This window comes from Pseudoliparis swirei, chromosome 13, assembly GCF_029220125.1.
Source record: "Pseudoliparis swirei isolate HS2019 ecotype Mariana Trench chromosome 13, NWPU_hadal_v1, whole genome shotgun sequence".
Taxonomy (NCBI): domain Eukaryota; kingdom Metazoa; phylum Chordata; class Actinopteri; order Perciformes; family Liparidae; genus Pseudoliparis; species Pseudoliparis swirei.
In genome coordinates, this window is record NC_079400.1 from 12,762,692 (window position 1) to 12,771,788 (window position 9,097).

Sequence of the window (9,097 nt, forward strand, 5' to 3'; positions counted from 1 at the left end):
ACACAATAAATAAATGCTCAGTAAATCTAGTGTGAAGTAAAGAGTGAAGACCTGAATGATTGGATTGGGATTGGATTCAATCAATTGTCATTGCACAGAGTACAGGTACACAGGCAACTAAATGAATTCTCTGCATTTAACCCATCCATAGTTATTAAGGAGCAGTGGGCTGCAGTGATGTTCCCAGGGAGCAACTGGGGGTTGAGTGCCTTGCTCATGGACACTTCGACTCGCAACTAATGGGGAGAGCGGGGATCAAACTGACGACCTTGGGATCGAACTGACGACCTTGGGGTTGCAGGACGACCCCCTTACCCCACTGAGTTACAGCCGTCCCATGATCAATCAATTTGAGAATGGATGGACTACTGAATGGGACTACCAGGCCCCTTAAAACCTATCTAAAGTATTAAAACAATACAATATCAAAAGGTATCATCAAAATCAATAAGTTAAATACAAAACATGCAATTAAAACAAAACAATAAACCTTCAATGTAATTATTTACAACCAAGATTAGAGCTTGTGGAACAACGATGAAATCAGTGCATAGATGTGAGATCAATGTGGATGCAGGGTGAATACATAGGGTAGCTTTTAAAGGGCCAGCTTATCAACCCCGACAGAGAGACCGCCTCCGAGACAATGGGAGGGGTGTCACATATCTAATAAAAACACCAACGTCCTCCTCATTATGGTGGTTCCTTTTAGAAAAGTCAGCCTTCGGAATGCAAGGAAACAAGTGTTAAGGTGTTAAGGTACATCTGATCTTAATTGGAGCCTATCCTTTAGAAAACTTCAAATTAGAGGTGGTAAACACTAATTACCTCGAATTTAAATACAGTTTCTGTATTCTAGCCCCCCCCCCCCGTTCCTTGGGCCCTAAAGCTCTTCAGAAGACATTTCCAGTGCTTACCCTTGACATTTCCTGTGCAGGAAGTTCCCGCTGTGAGTTCTGAGGGTGCATCTCGGCACGGCGTGGCACCCTGACACTGAGCAGATATGACATGTCAGAGCTCCACCGACTCCAAAAGATAATATGATCATTCACAGGTGTACCGTGGCACTGTGGTTCAAGGGCTTGACATGAATGAGAAACAACAACAATATGGAAAAGTCACTCGTCTATCCAATCGTATTGTTCATTTTCTCCCTTATTTCCCGTCTTTAGCTCTGCAAAAAGTATTTAGTTGAGAGCTCTTTTTGGGAACCGTGAGATTTAATTTGACAACGATGTCGAATCTTTTCATTTAGAAATTAGTACACGTTGTCCATTCGACAGTCTGTTACTCGGTTGGTCTCTTAGTCTTTTATTCTTTGTTTTAGTCTTTGCACAAGTCTGCATTGGCTTATTGAAATGAGAACATTATGTGAATAGTGTTTGAATTGAGATCTTATTCAAAGTCAAGTAGTGAGGTGCTAATGTAGGGGACTTACTGGTTAGAGTGAAGGTTAATGAAGAGCTTGAGTATGCCCTCTACAGGAAAGAGGTCAACGGTAGAAGTTTTGATGGATCACAAAGTTCACTGTACTGCATGACATATCAAGTTTGTAATGTCAATAACAACAAGATGTGATTAAGTGCAATGCAAACAGTTTTAGCTACGGTGCGATGATGATGATGAGGCACATACCTAATTAGCCAATCTGAGCTTCAACTGATGAGACGAATAATAGTGGCAGAAGTAAAACATCTGTGTGTAGCAGTAAGGAGGCTGAGAACGTCCTCAAATGAATACAACATTTGTCATATTTACATCATGTTTGAGGTTGAACTGGTGCTACTTTAAAGGCGTCATCTCGTTCCACACAATACTTCTGCGATGGTTCAATAGTTCCTGAGTAATTTTGGAGCTGATTGGCTCTCAAAGGTTCTCTGAACCTGAAGTCTTCAGGCCCCAGCCGACGCTGACTGAAGTGACATGATTTCAGGTCCTTTCTCGAACTTCTCATACGTTCCTCTGGAGAGAATAAAACCAACACCTAGAAACAAATAGGTGGAATTTATTAAGTATTTTCTAGATTCAGTTAAATTAAGTATTACCATTCACACATGGTTGAAATGTGAAATCATAAGCACCAGCTCTCTGGAAAAGAGAGGCTAAACAGAAACCAATGTTAACTTCCTACATACAACCACTTCTTATTATGTTTCTTCAAAGAAGCTTCCATTTGATGAGGAGAAAAACAAAAACACTCAAAGGTACATTTTAGTTCCTTTAATTTGAATGTCCTGATGTTTGTGAAGTGTCTGATGTCTCCCTTCAATCTCATACTGCATGAACTGAGAACATAATAATGATTCATGGTCACAAAAGAAGAAAAACACGACCTTGCTAGATCTATGATTACACTTATTGGTGACCATTTATATTGCTTATGAAATTAAATCAACCTTGTTTTTAAAATGTACTCAAGGTTCACTTACAAAACTTTTTAATGAGCTTTCAACCACATCACAAGGCTTGCTTGAATGGTTGTCATGGAGATTTGTCGCAATGTGACTTCAGTGGGGAACTCAGATGTTCCATATTTCCATAAGTAGTATTGTACAGCGCTGTTGTCATAACTATACCTACAAAACATTATGCACTGTTAGTGTAAACATGAGGGTGTGAGGGGAGAACCCAAAGTGTAAGAGTATTAATGAGGGTGTGAGGGTATAATCGAGGGTGTGAGGGTATAATCAAGGGTGTGAGGGTATAAACGAGGGTATAAGGGTATAATCGAGGGTGTGAGGGTATAATCAAGGGTGCGAGGGTATAATCGAGGGTATAAGGGTATAATCGAGGGTGTGAGGGTATAAACGAGGGTGTGAGGGTATAAGGGTGTAAGGGTATAACCGAGGGTGTGAGGGTATAATCAAGGGTGTAAGGCTAAAATCGAGGGTGAGAGGGTATATATGAGGATGTAAGGATATAATAGAGGGTATAATCGAGGGTGTAAGGGTATAATCGAAGGTGTGAGGGTATAAACGAGGGTGTATAGAGACTACAAAAACACACAAGGCTTGTTGCTCAAACCTAACTACGTTTTGATTCCCAAACCACTAGCTTGCTGTGAAGACGGAAGTGTATTCTGGAAAGCCTGTATGGATGTTACGAGCAAAAACTGTACAGTACGTGTGGCGGCCCTTTGCTTTTTGTTTCACTGAGAAACAATGTGCCAGAAGTACCCCCCCCACACACACACACACACACAACACTTACCTTCCTCTCTTCAGTGTGAAGGAACATGAACGCTTAAGTGCAGGACTGCAAGGCCAGACCGAGGCTCTTTCACATGACTGCTCCGTACAGGGTGGGAATTGCTACAGCTTGAACGTCCTGGTGTTTCATGGTCACGTAGGCGGAGAAGGACGGGGGCAATTTAAGAGGTCAGCGTTGAGACGCACTCACACATTCTGCACACTGCCCTCGTTCGGGGCACAGGGACAACATATGGCGGCGCCTCTCCTGATATACTGCGCAAGCTGCTGATTAATAATAAGGTGGTCGGAGGCCATGAAAGCGGCACATTACACAAGATGCTAATACGAGCAGAGGAGACAAGACGCCATCTGCAAACCAGCACTCGGCTCCGCCTTCGATGGTGGAAGGATATATACACATGCATGTATATATATATATATGTGCGTATATATATATACACACACACACATATAAACACATATATATGTAAATAATAATACAAATATATATGAAATAAAAATATATAATCAACCAACTCAACATTGACCTATGGGAGACACAAATACTACCAGGTATCATATTGTGCAATAATTGGCCTTTAAAAAGTATGTTTGATATATTCTGTAGAATATTTACAATTCGTATTCACAGAGAAAATTTGGTACCATTTGTTTGCTCATAAGCGGTGTCATGGCGCTCAGTTACATAAAGCACGGAGGCCAGAGAGTTATTGCTCCTATCTGCATAACGTAGTTAACTGTGCTTATAGCTTCCCATGACTTCAAGAATGAGGCGTATCCAAAAGGGAAATAAAGAAAAAAGAAACCCATCGTTGAGAAGTTATTGAACCTCTAGGGCAGGGGTGCTCACACTTTTTTTTGCTCCGTCCCGATGCGCGCAGACACGCCGGCATCGAAGCTCTGCGGCGCGCGAGACGGAGAGCCGAGAAGTGTTAACGCGACACGTAGAGACAGAAATGACATGCTGTTGTGTAGATACGATCAATAACAGATGTTTAGTTTAATAAAAGAACAAAGACGTCTTTAAGAAAAGGACCTTACTTCTGCTGTAATTTGGCGCTATAGAGAAAATTACAGGGGGGCGGGCGGAGATTTCAGGGGGGCGGGCCAATTCTTTTTTATGTCACGCGATCTACCAATACTCTGCCGCGATTGACTGGTAGATCGCGGCAGAGTATTGCGCACCCCTACTCTAGGGTATATATATATATATATATACATATATATATATCTCTGTCTCATAACTACTGTGAGCCTCTGATCCTGAGCGCTTGTTGCTGTTCTGTCCCTTCAGTCTGCCACTGGCCAGGTGAGCAGGTGAGGCAGGTTTACTTGGTAGGATCACTGCCATCAGGTTCATGCGTTTTATCATTATTTGCAACTTTATTTGGTATCATAATTTCAGTCTTTTTATTCATGAGGAACATGGCGAAGCAACGTTTGTCTCGATGGGAGTTGAATTAAAAGCAAACGAGGAGTAAAAGGCTACACATTTTCCTTTCTTCTTCCCCCCCCCCCCCTGAGCACCACCCATCGAGGTAGAAGTGGCCTCTGGCCACTCAGAGTGGAGGGAAGTGTTTTTGATGCCATGATAAGAGACTAATGAGAAGGAAATGATGACTGAATTGGAAGTGGGCCAGCCTCCTGTGTGGACCACAGTGTTGGGGCCAAACTCAACCCCCCTTCCTGTAGAGTAAGAGAGACACCAATGGAGACAGGGGCTAGAGGGGGTAGGGGGGGGGACACTGTCAAGGGCATCAATGGTGGTGTGTCTCGGATCAGAGAGACAGGGAATCCCGCTGAGGAGGATCTGGGTCTGTAGAACCTCTCTGCTCTTCTGGCACTCTTTGTGTCTCTTTGTATGTCTTTGTGTGTCTTTGTATGTCTTTGTGTTTCTTTGTGTCTCTTTGTGTGTCTTTGTGTGTCTTTGCGTTTCTTTGTGTGTCTTTGTGTCTCTGTGTGTGATTTGATTTTTTTATTCTTTTACAGTTGAGCCATCGTTTCACCGTATTAATGATCTTTTCATTTTATTTTGAAATTGGAAGCGTATGTTTCAATAAGAGTGCTTTTAATGTAGTTATTCATTATCCTTCATGGTGTGTACAGGTCCATCTGATGAATAACAGGAGACACAAACACATATTTTTTTTGGGGGGGGGGGGGTATGTGTTATTTTTGCATTTCTTTCTGGTCATTTCACGTCTATTTTGGTTTCAGGGTCTCTGTTTGGGTTTTTCTGCTCTTTTTTCTTTCTTTCTCAACTCGTCTTTTCGGTCAATATCTGTCCCGGACGTTTACGTTTCGTAGTTGTTTTAAGTCTCATTCTAGTCGATCTGTGTGTCTGTGCTGCTCTTACACGTCTCTGCAGGCATTTTGCATCTTCTGGACAATTTCCATCTTTGCACTTTAGTGTTGTGCCCCATTTGAGTTTGAAGTCTACGATGATGGCGGGGTGGGGGGGTTCAGGGACCCATTCATGGTCCATGCCAACTACCTATGACCTCCTGACTCCTGGCAAGTGAGGGGGGGGCACAATACCATCCCTGTGCCCCCGCTGGCTAGAGACTTTCTGGTTTGGGGAGGGAGGGTGGGTGGGGGGGAGAAAAGGGGGGATTTATTTATTTTTAAATGACTGTTTTCACTGGTGAAGGAAGTGTCTGAGAGCTGCCGGACCGAGCATCTCTTTATTGACTGCAGCGGGGCCACAACAGTGGACGGGCTCTCAGGCTTTCTGCAAGGATGCATCTTGCAAAGCAACAAACAAACAAGAATGTTGTGGCTTGCAACATGTTGTTATGCAATGGAACACGTCCTTTACAAGCTCAACAATGGATGTCATCCATCCATCGGGGGTCTCAACAGATGTCACCAAGCTAAAAAAAAAAGTATCTATAGAAGAAGTGTCCCTAGCAGCATACCCAATGAAAACAAGGAGGAAGTATTTCGGCCCTCTTAACAGAAATAATCCTCTCGCACCTTTTTTAATGTAAATTCCTCTCACATTTCAATTTTCACAGCTTGCATCTTCCTGGCAACAAGCGGCCAGTTCCTCTCACGCAGAGCCGGCTTTCTAAGGAACACATGCTTTGAGCCAGGTGGCCCCGGTCCAGTAAATAAAACACGGCGCTCGCCTCCCGCCGCGTGCGGCGCCGGGCGCTCAGACGTGAAGGCAGCCGTAAATAAAGATGGCCGACCGCACAGCACGGCCGACTGTAAATAAATGTGCAATGAGGGTTGTTTTTTGTCACACGTTTACTCTGTGAAAAGTGGGAGAAAAAGGTCGAGTGAGAATTTGTTTTGGTATGTTGCGTAATGTAAATCAGAGAGCCAAACAGATTGGTTTCATCTGATGCAAGAAAATGTAGCTTTTCACCCAGATTTTATAGATTATTTTCTATTTATGGTATTTGATGCTTATTATGTATATTGTTGACCAGTTACTACTGACTAGAAGCTGGAGCTCGGTAGAGTTCAGATCTATGCCGGGTGTGTCTGCAATGAACATTTTGGTTATGTGTGATTGAATGTGTTCAAACCATAAAGGCCCATGTCGATGCAAGTAAGCGTATTTTTCCAAAAACCTGTTTTTCCGCTTGTCATTAGATGTGCTGGTCTTAATCCATCTGCATCTTTAAGCTGTCTGCACCAGGCGGCAGCCTGTGATGCCGAAGCATTCTCACTCCTGACCGTCAACCAGAGTGAGCATTACAGGTACTTGAACTCAAAAGCACAACTCGGAAACAGGAATGCAAGAAGAGGATCTTTACTTGTCTTTTCAGGCAGGGTCAAAACCGGGCGGTCAGTCCAATAGGGCAATAAATCCCAAAGGGGGCAGGCAAAACTCTTAGGTCGGGTAACCAGGCAATCCGGGTCAGAACAGGCAGATCAAAATCAATATTAGAATACACTGGAGAGCTTGCCAATAACACACAAGACAATCTGGCAGAGGGCAAGTGAGGGGACCTAAATTCTGACCCACTAACGAAGGGATGGGCTGCAGGCGAGACGGGCGTGAGAACCAGGTGAAGGGGATGAATGATGATCAGGTGTGAATGGCCGGGTCTCAAATGACATTAGAGTTAATTAAATCAGCAAACAGATTGAACACTACTTATATGATGGTGAACTTGTGACACAGAGGATCGGCGGTTCGATCCCCGGCTCCGCTAGTCCCTGTCCATATGTCCTTGGACAAGACACTTAACCCCAAAATATCTCCTGTAGCCGTTCATACGGTGTATGAAGGTTAGATATGCTGATGGTCAGGTGGAAGCTTAGCTCCTCCCATCAGTGTGTGAATGTGTGAATGATGTCATGTAGTGTTAAAGACTAGAACAGGGCTCTACAAGTACAGGCCCATTTACCATGTAAACATGAGTTTATGTCTCAATCTCTAGTTTCAAGTCTTCTTCAATACAACATGATGTCATCGTTTAGGCCATGATGGTCATTTATCTGAGAGCTACTTCAAGGCTATGAAATAATCCGTAGGGCTACAATTTGATATAAACTATGAACAAGTCTGTGGCAGCGGGGGGTGCGGAAGCACAGCTGCAGAGCGGGGGAAGCGGGGGTGTGGCTCGAGGAACGGTGCCGGAGTGGCAAAGTGGCCTCAGCTGCACCAAATTAGGTGTGTTTTCTGTCCAATATATGTACAGAGATAGCGAGGGAGCGGGAGAGAAGGACCTGTCAGCAGAGCAGCAGCGTCCTGGGAGCCGAAGACTCAATAAAACGTTGTTCTTCCTGTCAAACCCGCTGGTGCGTGTCCACTTTGTGCCCCGGAGACCCACGGTCTATTACAGTGGAGCCCAACAAAGGAGGGCAGCATGGATACGCAGGCTCAGCAGGCGGGGGCACCGGCCCAGCCGCTCGTGGCCTTAGGGCAGATGCTGGAGAGGATCACGGCTATGCAGCGCGAGGAGGCGGTGACAACCAGGCAATTTCTGGGGGCGCTGCACGACCAAGCCCAGATGCACTCGGCGGCCCTGGAGCGGTTGCTGGCCGGCCGATCATCGGCAGCTCCGGTACCGACGGGACCTTCGAGGCTGGCAGGGGTGGTCCTGCAAAAGATGACAGTAGATGACGACGTACAGTCGTACCTCGAAACCTTCGAGGCTACAGCGGAGGCGTGCGGCTGGCCGGCGGACGAGTGGGCGGTCCGTCTCTTGCCTCTGCTGACCGGAGAGGCGCAGACAGCGGCACTAGGGCTACCCCCGGCAGCCAGGCGGGCGTACGCGGATATCCGCAAGGCGGTCGTGGACAGGCTCGGCCTGTCCCCGGAGGACCACCGACGGAGGTTCCGGGAGGCCAAGCTGGGGCCCGAGGACCGGCCGTTCACGTTCGCCCAACAGCTAATGGATGCCGCAAACAGGTGGCTGCAACCTGGGGACTCCGCAGCGGCACAGGCGGTGGTGGAGCGGATCGTCCTGGAGCAGTTTGTCGGCGGGCTCCCGGCCTGCACATCGGCTTGGGTCCGCTGCCATCGGCCGATGGAGATGGAGGTCGCCATCAACCTGGCGGAGGACCACCTGGCGGTCCATGGCCCAGGGAAGGGAGATGGCGATCGGCCGGTGCCCGGCCAACGAAGGAGGCTGCCTCCGCAGCAACCGTCACGGCCGGCGCCGTGGCCGACAACCCTCCCTCGGGTCCCCGAGCCAGTGTCCTCGACCGGCCCCGGTACTCTTCCTGGCCCACAGGGGGTCTTTCAAGCGCCAGGGCAGGAGTGCTGGAGATGCGGGCAGCCCGGGCACTTCCGGAGGGAGTGTCCATTGATGGAGGTGGGCCAGGTGATCCGGGTGGCCGGCTCTCCAGCCTCCTCCCCCGGTCCGGGACCGACGTACCGCGTTCCGGTAAGAATCCAGGGGGGTACACACCAGGCAATGGTG